This window comes from Crocodylus siamensis, chromosome 4 (genome assembly GCF_052110815.1).
Source record: "Crocodylus siamensis isolate JL-2025a chromosome 4, ASM5211081v1, whole genome shotgun sequence".
Lineage (NCBI taxonomy): Eukaryota > Metazoa > Chordata > Crocodylia > Crocodylidae > Crocodylus > Crocodylus siamensis.
In genome coordinates, this window is record NC_143398.1 from 25,367,798 (window position 1) to 25,383,496 (window position 15,699).

Here is a 15,699-nt window from a genome sequence, read left to right on the forward strand (position 1 = left end):
GACAACAGCATCTTGAGTCTTTCTCAAATTTCCTCTTGCATTCTAGCTTCAGGCAGTAGAGCAAATAGGGAGGAGGGAAAAACAGAGTGGGTGCTTTATCCACTAGTGTTAAAACATACTAAAACACTCTGACAAAAAACAGAGGGTTGTTAGTCCAAAGGGAATTGGGCATTTAAAAATTCTGTTGGAATAAAAAGGACCATGTTTTACTTCAAAAGACTGATAATAAATACTGTGGAATAAAAAATGTTCATCTCTACTTTTACCATGATATCTCAGCAACAAATTTGCTCTTTTATATAAAAACGTAATTCCCACCTCCTGGAGCGTATTATATACATTTTTACATTTAAGTTATTTCTCTTATAGAGACAATAAGTCTTATATAAAATGTGGTTAATAACACTCACAAAAGGCAGCGTGAGATTACAAGTTTGTTTGGTAATAGGATACAGCTCCTTTCACCTCTAGGCTGCCACTGACTAATGACTGTTTCGGTGTGATAGATGTTTGGTGACCAGCATGAAATAAATTTAAGTAAGACGTCTCCAATATGAAAGATACTACTACAACTGACTCCATGAAACGATTGTTGGCCATGCTACAATTGTTCAGCCATGAAAAGACTAGGAAACTAAATTATCTACTTGCCTAGAGAGGTAGGCTTTCCAGGTCTAGTTGACGTACACTAAAAAGACTATGTGGTAATTTTCTTTGCTGTGCAGAATCTATTCTACAGTTTTCTCTAGGACTACTTGCCTTTAAAAATCATAAAGTTAAAAAACAAGTATAACTTTGAGCATAAGATGACTTGGCACCTCAAAGTAACCAGAAGCTCCTTCTGGAACTATACTAGCCCTGTCTCTTGCAGTCTATAGGTATTACATGAACTGGGAAAGCTGTGAGATTAAACAAAACAAAAAGTAGACTAGTGGATATCCATCACTGTGCAACTTCGGAATTCAATTTAAAATTTTAAAAAACTTCTCTCGTCTTGAAACCTTGTTCTTCCCTATCCCTATGACTTTCCATAGCCAAAGGTGGCATTCTAATTGTTTTGCTTCTTTTTAACTGCTCCTTTTTTGTTTAAAGCCACAGACAAACAGCATCTTCAGGTCTTGTTTCAAACATTGCTATCCTCTCAGATGTGCTTACAATTAAGCCTTGCAGCATGTCTGATCATTTCTTACATAAAAATATGTATATTATTGTTTATTGAAGTGGGAGAGAATGTGGTAGGAAAGCAGCTAAGACTTGTCATTATGGATCTATCTCTTCACAAGACTTGCATCAAAGACCACACCTATGCAAACCATTATTAATGGTGTCTGGTTATTCAGGTTGAGAGTCAAAGGCAGCCAGGCCCCTCTCTGCCATTGGCTACATGCCCTGACCAACCTAGCCGAATGGATCACCTGGACTTAGCCAGGCCTTTGACTTTTGAATTGAAGTAAAACTCCTCCTTCCATGCAGGTTCTTTCATTTAACCCTTCCTTTCACCCACAACTCTATGCCGTTTTTCAGACTGCCCCCCCACGAAGCCTGGGTTAAACTTCCTGGTCCAAAATATTTTAGTTACCTCTGATTTTTCCAGTCTCTCCTAAAAAATACCACTTCAGCCAGCCTTCCAACAATAGCGCTCCTCTCTCTCTTGCCTGCAATGAAATAGTATTTTACAACTAACTTTAAAAAAATCTTGCAACTACAAGCAAAATAGACAGATGCAACACCACATATGCTTTATCTCCATTTCCTTCTTACTCTCTCATTGTACAGCATCAGCAAAGGCCCTGCTCTTATACATGGACAAATTTCTGTACGTATACAGGAGCCTGTATTTATTCAATATATTATAAGATTGGGACTTAGAGTGAAAACTTGTTTTGAATAGGTACCTTTTCTTCGTGTATTTGGTCAGAAAATGCTATGTACACTGATGGCACTGAAGAACCATTTTTACGAAGTGACAATTGCACCTTGTCATTTAGACAGGATTTCATGTACCAAATAAAAAGTAAATCACTCGGGTGATTTTCATTTGTTATTCCACATAAAGTGTACACAAATAAGGCCTGCATGCTTTGATTTTATCCTTCTCTATACTCTCTGTATGTGGCAGGATCAGAACTAAAAAACAACAAAGTTAAGGACTTATAGATGTATTTAAATTTAACTATATGCTCATCTCTCTGTAGTTTTAGGGCCTTCAGTTTCAAATTCTTCATGATAGGGACCATATTTGTCTACCCATGTGTCTGCAAAGCACTGAGGAAAGTGCTGGTCTCAAACAGGTCTCTAGTCAGTGGGTACCACTGCAATACAAATTAATATTAGAAACTGTAGTTCACAGATATAGCACCTTAGTTCTGGCACACAACATTATATTAGGAGCAACACACCAAAACACAGGAAGCTGGCAGTTTGTAATTAAGGTTAGGTTCTTCCCTCTTGTGAATATTTTTTCTAAGGTTCCCGAGTTTGGAAATGGCATAGTGTTTCTTTGTACGCTTTCTTCTCAGTTACAGATAAAACAACATGTTTTCAAGCTCTAAACTGTACTTTTACTTCACTGTAAGGAACTACACAAATAGAAGTAATAATGCTTAGTCTGTTAAACCAAAGCTAGTTGTGGAAATAGTAATGAAGACATTTTTCCTATGCAGGTTCTAAAACCCAAAATTACAGACACAGCTATTAAAATTCAGATGACATTACTACAAGATTAAGGAATGTCAAATATAGAACTGACTGCCTGATGTTATCCTAGCATGAAGTACAAGTTATGTGCTGAAGACCACTAAAAAAAAAAAAAAGATTCTTCCAAAAAGGTTTAGGCCAATATAAAATGCATATTCTGGCATCACTGCGAATCCAAAAAAAGCACCTTTTATCTTTGCTGACTTTAACTCCTATTAACCAACAGGTACACACAAACATCATGTCAAGACTATTCACCACCAAATAAAAAAAGTGTTGTTTTATTTTGGTTTGGTTTGTTTTAAAAGCAATTTGTAGACAAATTATCCCTTGGACAGCAAAGTTCAAAGAGCAAATACTCCAGCTAGGGAATCTAAAGAATAAGCATACCCCCTTTCACATTCTAGCTGTACAATAAGTTTTATGCTGTCTCAAGCTATCTCCACTCAGAGCACTTTACAGGTATAGAAATACCAGTATATTATACTGGCAAAGCACTCCTGGCATGGATGCAACTAAACAGGCATAGCTGTTCTTTGCCCTGCAAAAAAAATTAAACCATACAGGTAAAATCAGAGTTTTGGAGTCTAATTGCAACTACAGGAGAAACTTCTGCCAACACAGCCAACACATTCAGAATCATAACTCTCTGAGGGAAGTGTGCCAGCAAGCCTGTAGAATAGATCTGATATTACTCAAGAGCCTACATGCCAAACTCAGCAGAGCTTCCTAATGTATGACCAGTTTGTAACTGGCACTTAAGTTCTGCAACAGGCATTCTTCACACACACTATGTTCTTCTTTTCTCTCTGACTTGGCCTATCAACTGAGCTGCAGGAACCATAGAAAGACAAATATTTGGCTCACACTAGAACTCTGGAACTAGAAAGGATGCTCCCTGCAAGAACTTCATCCTAGCATGCGCTGCCAGGATTCATTTTTCAGCAGGAGAAAACAAGTAATGGGGAAGGTCTTGAGTCACTTATGAAGCTTATTATTGGCTAAGAAAGAAAAAAATATCATAAAGGTGCTTCTCCCCAGCCTTGAAGTGTTGGTGCATGTTTACTCTGAAAACTAAGAATATAAAGAGTAATTCCGAGCAAGGTTCCCCCATCTAGTACCGGTAATTCTGAGGCAACAAAAGGAAAAAGAGGAAATAAACTTGAAATGAACATATGCCCTACTTGTTTAGGTCAGGATAAGATGTTCTGTACTACAGGATATGCAATTATAACACACAAATCACCAATTTAGCATTGTTGCTCCATGAGACAGCACCTATTAAAAACTTATCTGAATATAACAGACGTGCTTTAAAGTAAGGAAGAAGAACCTTTATTGTTCAGTTACTTCGTATTAATAGGGTGTCGTAATTTGATACACGTGAAATGATTTTCTGATACCTGCTTATGCAAACTTCGCCCTTTTATTTAATGCACAGAAATCCCACAACACAGTCATTTTCACCTGCTCAAGTCAGTACTATGGAGATTTGGGAAAACTTACCTTCTGGACATTTTTGGATAAATTTCTTAAAATCAAAACACGTCACTTATCTTCCCCCAATCTTACCTTAAATGTGCGACAGCCGCAAGCAAGTTTATAAGCAATAGTTTTGCACAATGCCACTTGGCTTTCCATAAAGTAATGACACAAGTAACATACTGCAGTACTTCAGGATGAATGAGATGCACCATAGCAGAGCATTAGCTCCACTACAGTTAAGGATGAAATGCTCTTTCTGTTTAAAGGGCAACTTTAAGTAGCCACCATGGTCACTTACATTGCCTTGAAACTTAGTGTACCTCAAGAACATTCAGGTTAACAGAAGTGATCCAAACATGGGCTCATTTGATCAAGAAATTTCTGAGACAGAGCTACCTGATAATTCATTTTTTCCTATAGCTCACATTCTGTTCTCTTTTTTTCCATCCACTAGCGGATCAAATATGTCTCTGATCAATTCCCTGTGGAACTCAGCTGCTGAAACGCATGGCTCTTCTCTCATGTGCATAACAACTGTGTAAGCAAGTGTACTACAAAGCTATCAAGATTTTGCAACATGGATCATGTCAGAGATTTCACCCACCAGCCATGTCCACATATTCCAAACACTTCCAGGCACAACTATTAACTACATTCCACCATAAAAGTGAGGAAAGTTGTGTATCAAGTAGCAACCATTCACAAAAGAGTTCTGAAGGAACTCAAAGATTAAAGTTCATAACTGCTGGCAATAGTATAGACTCTATTGTTAGAAACAGCCTCCATGCCAGAGGGCTGGTGGGTTGCCAACATAACACCCATCTTCAAAAAGGGCTCCAAAAGTCATCCTGGAAACTACAGGCCAGTGAGCTCACTTCCATCCCTGCCAAGTTGGTAGAATCCACAATAAAGAATGAAAACACCAGTCACATTGACAAATATGATTTGTCGGAGAAGAGTCAGTATGTTTCTTTCTAAAGGGAAATCCTGCCTCACAGATCTGCTGGAGTTTCTCTGAGATACCTTGCATTTTAACAATCACATGGACAAAGGGGATCCAGTTGACAATGTATTTGGACTTTCAAAAAGTAGTCAACAAGGTCTCTCACCAAAAGCTTTTAAAAACAGCTACTGTCATGGGACTGGAGAGAAGGTTCTTTTGTGGACTGAGAGCTGGTTAAAAGATAGGAAGCAAAGGGTAGGGCTAAATGGCCATCTTTCAGGAAGGCAGGAGGTCAAAATCAGGGTCTTGCAGAGATGTGTAATTTTGTTTAACGTTTTCCTCAGTGACCTGGAAATGGGGCTGCACAATGAATTCTCCAAGTTTGCAGATGACACCAAATTACAGGCAGTCCTCGGCTCCTGAAAACTGCATCTTAAGTTGAAACATTATAACCTGGAACCAATTTTTTCATATGAAAATGTTATAAATGGGGGATTGGTTCCTGAACCAAGATCTGATACTCTATTTTCACCAGAAATAACCCCAGGATTTTGTACTCAATCAATTATAGATGAGTAATATATTTACATTCATGTATTCATTTGCAAGGACTTCTTTGAGGTGACTTTGCTGGACTTTTTAAAGGGCTCTTGGTTAGACTTTTTGAAGGGCTCTTGGCTGGAGTCTTCTCAGGAGTCTTGGCTGCTTTCTTAAAGAAAGTGTCCAAGGAAGTTTGGATAGATGTTCCATAGGAAGATGAATGACGCAGCAAACTTGTTCGCTAGCATGGCATTGCATCAGATCAAGCGTTGTAAAGTCAAAACTGATGTCATAAAGTCGAAACAGGGTGTCAATTTATAAATGTTGTAAGTGTGAAACTTTGCAACACAAAATCCTGTAAGTCGAGGACTGCCTGTATTTAGGATAATCGTGTCCCAAGCTGATGGACAGAAGTTGCAGGAAGGTCTCACTGAGCTAAGTGGGTGGGCAAAAAAAAAAAAAGGCAGATCAACTTCAGTGTCAACAAGTGCAAGGTAGTGAACATGGGGAAATGTAACCCCAAGTATAAGTACACAATGCTGGGTTCTGAACTAGCTGTTATGACTCAGGAAAGAGACCTTGGAGTCCTTCTAGACAGTTTTCTGAAAGTGTCAGCTCAGTATGCGCCAGGAACTAAAAAAGCCAATCAAATGCTGGGCATTATTAAGAAGGGAACTGAAAACAAGATGGAGGGCATCATCATGCCATTATACAAATGGCATCATCATGCCATTATACAAATCCATGGTGCACCCACTTCTTGAATACTGTGTGCAGTTCTGGTCCCCACGTCAAAAGTATGTAGTAGAATTAGAGACGGTACACAGAAAGGCAACCAAAATGATCAGGGACATGGAGCAATTGCTTTACCAGGAAAGGCTAGAAAGCCTAGGGCTCTTCATTTTGGAAAGGAGAAAGTTGATGGGGAATATGAGGTGTGTGGACCAGTGAACAGGGAACCGTTGTTCACCAAGTCCCAAAATATTAAAACTAAGGAGCACCCACTGAACTAACAGGAGAAAATCCCACAATGTGTAGTTAACAGGAGAAAATCCCACAATGTGTAGTTAACTTGTGAAATTAATTGCCTCAAGAAGTGGTAACAGCATAGCCAGGTTCAAAAAAAGGACTAGATCAAGTAACGGATGACATATTAACAGCTGTTGAACAGAATGACTAGAGATGTTTCCTGTGACATCTCTAAACCTGTAGCAGTGGATGCCAGGGAAGGTACTGAATAGATCACTCTAGTTATCTCCATTTCAGTGCTCTCCATCTATAGCATCCACTCCTGCCACTGTCAAAGACAGGATACTGGGCTAGATGGACCCACTGTCTGATCCACTATGGTGCTTCTTATATTCTTAACCATGCTGCCTCAAAGAGGGAACAGTGACCTGGAACTCAGAAAACTTGGGCACTACTGTCTCTCACAAGCATACTGGGTGCTCTCTTGGCCATGTTACCTCACTTCTCTAGCTCAGTTTTCCCAAATATACAAGAGGAAAACTGAAAATAAATATCAGTTATCTGGTCATTGATTTATAAAACTGTTCCAGATGTAAGGGTATTTTTGTGATACTTTTATTGGACCAATTGTATAATTGGAACAGAAGTCTAGCACACTTTTCAGGCTGGGGTGGATAAAAATCAAATAATTAAAAAAATCAAATTAAAAACATTTTTAAAATGTACATTAGATTTTTAAAATTGTTTTAATTTAAATAATATTTAAGTTTAAATATTAAACCTGCTTAAAATTAAATTTGAATGTAATGCAGTATAGGCTAATGTATAAATTTAATATAATCTATTAAAATAATTTAAATAAAATAATAAGTTGAGTCAATGACCTCTATTAAAAACTCTTTGGTGATGCTCTCTTTGAGCCATTCTTGGTGTAAATGAGTGGGGTACAAGCCAACAGATTCAGCACAGGCCACTTGGATGGCAGTTTAAAAACCCTTCCTGAATTCCCTCAATGTTGCCTTCAGTTGTGGGAAGGGTAGAGAGCTTTTCATGAAGACAGTGTTGGAGATCCTTGCAGACCTTCAGGCCTTGAAGAGATATGATGCTGAAAATCCTTCACATTCCTTTTGGCTGTTTTCAGTGTTTTGGAACAAGCTGGATATTCATAATTGATCTGAAAAGACTATCATCTGTCTAGTATTCATTCACTGGTTCCTTGCATGGCTCATGTGATATGCTAAGCCCTCCTTGACCAGAAGGGAAGCAAGCATTCTTTTTGGCAAGATAACACCTCATCTCTGCAGAAGACGACACATCAGCTCCTCAAAGGAGGATCTGGGAAATCAAAAATCAGTTGTGGCAAGACGAAGCCAAGAAGATTCAGCTATATGCTGACAATCATGACATGCACAATTTTTTCCCAGCACCAAAAGTCATCTACAGTTCAACTTCCTGTGACTGCAGGATGGCTCTTTAAATAAGTCTTGTCCTTCAAGACAACCAATCTATCTAGGCTAAATGGAAAGAGAACTCTGAGGCAGTCCTGAGCTGCGAGTCAGCTGTGATGGATGCCACCATCAAGTCAGTCCCCCAGCACCCCAAGAGCGGATCTCTTGCCAACACTCATATCCTAAAAAAAGTTTAGTGTGTCATCAGAGAAACTAAGAACAACAACAAGGATACTGGACTGGATGGCATACCTGCTGAAATCTTCAAGGATGGTGGTGAGGAACTGGGACTGAGAAGAATTTATTCTTCAAATTTGGAACAATGAGGAGGTCCCTGGGGATGTGAGAAATATTAGCATTGTGACTACCTTCAAAAAAGGAAATAAAGTGGGGGAACTATCAAGGTATTACCCTCCTTTCCACATCGGATAAAAATTCTTGACTGCATCTTTCTGAATTGTCTTATACCTCATCCTGAGGAAGTTCTGCCAGAATCTCAGTGTGGTTTCAGACTATCCAATGGGGCAACTGACATGATCTTGGTTGTCCCCCAGATTCAAAAAAGTGTCAGGAACAACATATTAACTAGTATATGGACTTCACTGATCTTATTAAGGCCTTTGACTCTTGTCAGGCACAAAGCCTTATGGTAAGTACTCGCCAGATTTGGCTACCCTGAAAAAATACATCAAGAGCCTGAAGCTTCTACACGTACAGAAGACTGCGACCTTTCTTTGTTGTGGATCCATTTGTCATCCGAACTGGGGTCAAGCAAGGATTTCAAAGACATCAGGGCTGGAAGGGACCTCGGAAGATCTTTCAGTCAGGCCCCCTGCCCCAGGGGCAGGAAGCCAGCAGGGGTCATAGGATCCCAGCAAGATAAACATTTAAATGTCTCTTGAAGGCGTTCAAAGTAGGTACTTGAACCACCTCCGGTGGCAGTCTATTCCAGACCTTGGGGGCTTGGACAATAAAGAAGTTCTTCCTTATATCCAGCCTGAAACGGTCAGAGAAATTTGTGACCATTTCACCTTGTCATCCCTTGGGGTGCTCTGGTGAACAGACGTTCCCCCAGGTACTGGTGGCAACCCCTGATAAACTTATAGGCAGCTACCAGATCACCCCTGAGCCTGCACTTTTACAGGCTGAAGAGTCCCTTAGCTCTCAGCATCTCATCATAAGGTCTGTTTTCCTGACCTCTGATCATGTGCATGGCTCTTCTCTGGACTCTCTCAAGCTTCTCCACATCCTTTTTGAATTGTGGTGCCCAAAACTGGATGCAGTACTCCAGCTGTGGCCTCACCAAGGCCGAGTACAACAGGAGAATTATGTTCTGGGATCTGCTTAAGAAGCATCTATGGATGCAAACTAGGTTTTGCTCGCTTTACTAGCTGCAGCATCACATTGCTGGCTCATGTTCATCTTGTGGTCAGTCATGACCCCCAAGTCCCTTTCATTCGTAGTGCTAGCCAGTGTAGACTGCTAAGCCTATAAGCATGGTGCAGGGTTTTCCTCCCTTGCATTTTTTGGTGTTAAACACCATCAAGTTCTCATCTGCTCATTTCCTGAGCCTGTCAAGGTCAGCCTGGATGGTCCTCCTGTCCTCAGGTGTGCATGCATTACCCCAAAGTTTGGTGTCATCAGCAAACTTGGCCAGTCCACTTCTGATACTGTCCACATCATTAATGAAGATGTTGAATAGTATAGACAGAGCCTTGAGGGACCCCACAGGTCACAGGGCACCATGATGATTGATTTCCAACAACCACCACCCTCTGGGTCCGACCACGGAGGCAATTCCCCATCCAGCAGATCGTGGTGAAGCCAAGAACGCAGTTGGCCGGTTTTGCTAAGAGGTGATCACGGGATACCAGATTGAAGGCTTTTCTGAAGTCAAGATATATGACATCAATCTCTTCTTCCTTGTCCAGGTGATAGGTCACTTGATCGTAAAAGGAAATAAGATGGGTCAAGCAAGACCTAGCCGCAACAAACCCATGCTGGCTCTCTCTCAGGATGTTACCATCAGGCAGTTTCCCAAGAATGGTCTCTTCGATAATTTTTTCCAAGATCTTCCCCAGGATAGAGGCCAGGCTGATGGGCAAGTTTGCCGGATCCACTTTCCTCCCTTTCTTGAAGATAAGCACCACAGTGGCCTTTTCCAATCTTCAGGGACTTCACCAGAGCGCCAGGAGCTCTTGAAGATCCATGCCGGGGCTGAGCTACGATGTTTGCCAGCTCCTTGAGTCCCCTGGGGTGTAAGCTGTCAGGGCCAGCTGACTTGAAGGTCTCCAGCCTCGCAAGGTGTTCCCCATCACAAGGTCAGCATTGATGGAAAGTAAGGAATCTCCCTCACCCAGGTGTTCCCATCCCGTAATGGGCAGGGACTGGTGAAAAACTGACACAAAGTACACATTTAGCAAATTGGCTTTTCCTTGGGCGTTGGTTGTCAGTTGTCCCATCTGGTTTAGCAGGGGTCCAGTGTTGACCTTGCTTTTCCTCTGGCTTCCAACATACCTAAAAAAGGACTTGTTATTGTCCTTGATACTTGTAGCTAGTTGGAGTTCTCTCACAGCCTTGGCTTTCCTGGTTCGCTCCCTGCAGGTCCGGACCAGTGCAGAATATTCCTTGGAGGTCAATCCAGTCCTCCATCCTTTGTAGGTCTTTCTTTTTAGATGCAGGAGGTCCACTAGATGTGACATAACTCCAATTCTGTTCTCCCTTTTTTTGACTGTCATCCTGGTTCTCATTAAGGACTGACTCCCCTCTGGAACTGATACTGAAAACCAGAAGACTTGGAGGGCTTTTCAACCTGGAACATTTTCACTTAAAGACTAAAAATATTCAAAATGACCATTCTTAACCTTCAATATAGTGATGACTGCACCATCTTTGCAAGCAGTGAGGAAAACCTCCAGACTACGCTGGGTCTTTTTGCAGAAGTCTACCATCGGGCCTCTCTTTCAACATCAAGAAGGCTAATGTGCTCTATCAGCCTGCTCCAGGCCATGAATGTGACCACTGAAAGGCCCTGGAGTTAGTCAAGCACTTTCCTTACCCGGGTAACCATCTCCCTCAGAAACTGAACACTAAGGAAGAGAACCAGCACAAGATCTAGTCCACATGGAGCTCCATTGGGAAATTGCTCTGGTGTATTTTTAATGATTGTGATCTTTGGAAAGACACCAAGATCCAGGTCTATAATGCCATCACCACTCTTCTCTAGAGATATGAAACATGGGTGACTTATCATTATCATCGTCTCAAAAGCCTGGAGAGATATCAGCAATGATACCTGCAGAAAATCCCGCTTCAGATGGGAACTTCACCTCATAAACACAAGCTTCCTTGATTCTCAAGCACCAACTTTGCTTGACCGGACAGCGTGTGCAGGTGTTTGACTTTTGACTCACAAAACAAGTGCTCTACGCTCAGCTTAGTTGCTGCCTAAGAGCCTGTTGTGGCTAGAGGAAAAGCTACAAGGACACATGGAAGACATGCCTCAAGAAAACAGATGCTGACTCAGAAGCTGGGCAGAACTTACTGCTAATGAACTACAGTGGTACTGCAACCTCAACCAAGCAGCAGCCTGCTTCAAGGTAAAGTGTCTTGCCCTCAAAGCAGAAGACAGACATCAGAGGCAGGAAAAGGAGAGAAATCCTAGCCTATGACCTACTCTCTGCAGCGGAAAGACTAGCAACTTCTGCAGACAAATTTGTCTCTCAGTGATTAGACCTTTAAGTCACCTCAAGGCCCATCAGTGAGTGAGCTATGGTATCATCAATGAATTGAGGGATTGCCTCCACCAATGACCACCATTAAAAACTTGGAGTTAAAGGCTGATTTTCTTCTACATAGGAAAGTGGGGGAAAGTACCTATTTTTGAGGTCAACCTTAAAAATACAACACAATATTTCATGTATTAGAGGCTTGACCCTGCAAGGGATGCAGGATCTATACTACTGGATGCAAAGGACCAAAGTCATCACAGCTGTTGGAACCTGGTCTCTAACTCCAGCAGACACCGTCTTGTGTACTCCTTGATCAAGATTATCCACTAAACCCACCTGGATAATATCAAGCTCAAGATAGTGTAGGAAAAGGAGCAACATTCTATGGAACAGAGTACTTTCATTTCAACATATGGAAGCAGAAGGAAAAAATTGCCATGGCTGCAGGTCATAACAAAGATCTGGGAAATATTTTCAAGAAATTCCTGTGCCACTGAGAAAGAGAACATGTGCTAAATGTAAACTGCAAGAAAATGCAGGGGCTGGTAGCCCAAATCAACCATTATGAAATATGCTTCTAAGTTGGCAGTGATGGGAACATGTCTGAACCATCTGGATCAACTGGTTAGTAAACTTACCATTTTTGAACCATTCTTCTGGGCTGACTACCATACATTACAATGCTAATAAATAAGAAATTTATGACAATAACTTTAGCTACTTTGGGGGGATTACTTATGAATTTCAAAATGTTCCTGGTCAAAATTTAAAGAATATGCTAGTTTGTGGGAGCATTTGTCAATTATACATTTTTGGGAGCTGAAAAAACAAGAAAGTCTGTTTTTCTCTTCCACTCTATGTATACAAGAAGAGAGCAGGATGATATTTATAAGTTTTAAATAACTGAAAGAAATGGGGCAAAAATTTTCAAAAAGTCTAGGTAAAAATGACTCCCATTTTAAAGAGAATTAGGCAAACTTAAGCTCACATGATTTTCAACTAGGCATTTTAGAAAATTTTCCCCAAGGTGACTGAAATAATTGGTTTAATTCACTAACCACAGGTAATACTTCTAATACTATAACAGTTAATACTAGTTTTAAATAAATTAGTTAGTTGTAAATGTGTACCGTGTTTGGCTTTAAAAAAGTTTCTGTATCCAAAATGCGAAAGTTTTGTTCAATAAATCTGAAGTGCTGGTATTGTGTACTTAATTAAATTCAAGTTGTCGTCTCAATGCAGCTTGATAAAAATATGTGCAAGAAAGCTAATCATCTAGTGAATAAGAAATATGTATTTCACCAAAATGTAGCATACTAACATTTCTAACAATTAAAATATGTTAAGTTATATGTTTTTAATATATACTGTATTTACTTGAATCTAAGATAAGGTTCCCCTCCCCTGACCTCTGCATTGGGGGAAAGCCCCTCATCTTAGATTTGTGTGGGGTGGGGGGGAGAGGTGGCAGATGTGGCTCTCATTCTGGCCTTGACACTGCAATGGGCTAGTCAGATCCATAGCAGCCTCAAGTCTACCACCCTCTGTGCCCTTCCCCCTTGGTTATTAGGCACAGCAAAGCTCCAGCTGGGGCTGAGTTCCCTCCCAAGCATGGAGCACGTGGAAACTCCACCCCCTGCCCTGCTAATCAGCAGTGCCGACACTGCTGCAGGGTCTGCTGTTCCATGTGCTGTGCCTGGGGGAGAGAACAGAACCTGCAAAGCATTTGACAGTAAGCAGAGGGGAGGTGGGGAGGGAGAGGGAGAGACTAGGGAATGAGGGGGAGGGGGGAAGAGAGAAATTGGGGAGTGGAGGGGAGGGGTGCAGGTGGCAGAGAGGCAGGAAGGCTGTAGGGGAAGAGTGCTGGGGGCAGAGGATGCCTGACCTTCCCAATCACCTGTATCCCTACCCACTGCTTTCCCTGGCATACCAACAGAATTCAAGACAGCTCTGTGATACTTAGATTCTATACCTGGAAGATTAGAACAAATTTACCAATTTTCCATTCATAGAATCTAATTACTGGGGGGAGATCTTAAATTCAGGGTAGTCTTAGATATGAGTAATTAAGGTGTGGGGGTGTGTATATGTAAGGCAGCTCACTTGCCCTCAGCCAGTTCAGTGGCTCTTAGCCAAAAGCTACTGCCTCACCACTGTCTGCTGCAAGTTAATACTGGACTCTGCCCTGCTGCTTGCTGCTCCAGAGAGAACTTGCAACCATTCTGGCAGTGTCTGTTTGCTTCTTTTCTTCCCTGCTTGTATTTCAGCCAAAAAAAAAAAAAAACCCAGCTTCCCCACTTAAGACAGGCACCCTAGTTTTGGAAGACTGATTTTGTGGGGAAAAGGTGTGTGGTATGTAAGTAAATACAGTAATTGAACTCGGTTTCCCTCAGTTAAGAAAGAATTTCTTTTTTCTCAAAGGAAAAATAGGGAAAAAACTCATGTCTTAAAAAACAGATCTCTTTGATGTGGAACTGCACACCAAAATGCATTAACTGTAACAGTATACTCATTCTTTGGTATCACTGCACTTCATTTAAGTTTAACCTTAATATTAATTCCAGGCTTTACTATACTTGGTCTGGGGATTTGAAAGTCCTTCTAAGTAACTTTAAGGTGGCATAATTAACTCCATTTTAGCACAGTACTATGCTTGGGAATAAACAGTTTTTCTATTTATATTTCTCTTGACCAAATTAGTTTATGGCCTGATAAATAAGAACCAAAACCTGCTCACTTAATTGTTCATGTGTGTGTTTAAATTAATGGCTAATCTCCATGATCCACTCTAACAACCTGAACTAAAACCAGATTCTAAAAATTCTGTTAAGAACACCTTTCTTAACAGAAAACTGCTCCAAATCTAAAATTAAACTGTATTGTGTGTGCCCGACATCTCAACATGTAACTGTGGCTATACAAATAGGGAAGATTTAATTTCACCTAAAATGTTTATTTCACAGCAAGGTAAATTCTATAATGATCTACCAACTGAACTCCAAGAGATTAATAATTTTTGGATTGGTACCATGTGATCTAGAATCTAAGTGAAATGTCCATGTTTTTCATTTGACTATGTCTAGTCTTCCACAATTAACTCATGCTGTCTGGCTAGAAAGAGGAAGTCCCACAATAATAATACAACCACCATGGATTATAAAAAGAGTTATAAAATTCCATTTGTCCCTGAAAAGGGAAACCCATCACACAGGCTATATGGCTTATATTGCTAGCCACTTTTTCATGTATTGAACATAGTAAGCATTCACGCCCAACTGCCGAGTATCAAAATACATCTGAATTCCTTACTAAAATAATGCTCTCATAGCTGGCTTAGTATCACTGTTCACATTCCAAGATAATTTACAAGCACTTTACAACTGGATGTTTCAATAACCTTACAAAGACCTTTTTTGGAAACAGCATTACAAAATGTCAAGCTGATTGCAAAACTGCTGATGAAGCTATGAGCAGAGTCATATCAACAAAAATTCCACCCATTAAGCTAGAGAAAAAGATGAATAAGTACCTCTTTCATTACTAACATGAATATACTTTTTTATTAAAAGTATTCTTCCAACTTTAATAACATATTGTTCTAGTCTGAGAAATCATATGTGATCCAATTTACAGAAAGCAAAAATGGAGGCCAATTTGAGAACTTCATGACAGGAACAGTACAATACCACCTTGACATTCATATAAAAAAGTAAAGATTTTCTAAGTGAGGTGCACCACTCTAACCAAAAAAACCCCCAGTGACATTCACAAGAACTGAATTGAGTTTGAAAATTCAGTTCCCATTTCCAAAGAGAAAAATCCTAAATCATTAAAAAGGGTTGTTGGTAGAGGAGGCAACTGAGGCTGTTAATTATTGGCCTGATCT

General features: G+C 40.4%; 1 protein-coding gene across 3 annotated transcripts in view; it reads right to left on the minus strand.

The window, feature by feature from the left end:
• The window catches only part of ATXN7L1 (ataxin 7 like 1), a 195,793-nt gene that overhangs the window by 156,266 nt on the left and 23,828 nt on the right, over positions 1–15,699 (minus strand). The window contains exon 2 of one of the 3 annotated variants that reach the window (XM_090042021.1): positions 1,580–1,655. The exons of the other annotated variants lie outside the window; for them this stretch is intronic. The gene's annotated coding sequence lies outside the window, so the exon portion shown is untranslated. The remainder of the gene's footprint in view (positions 1–1,579; positions 1,656–15,699) is intronic. 3 annotated transcript variants of the gene reach the window in all.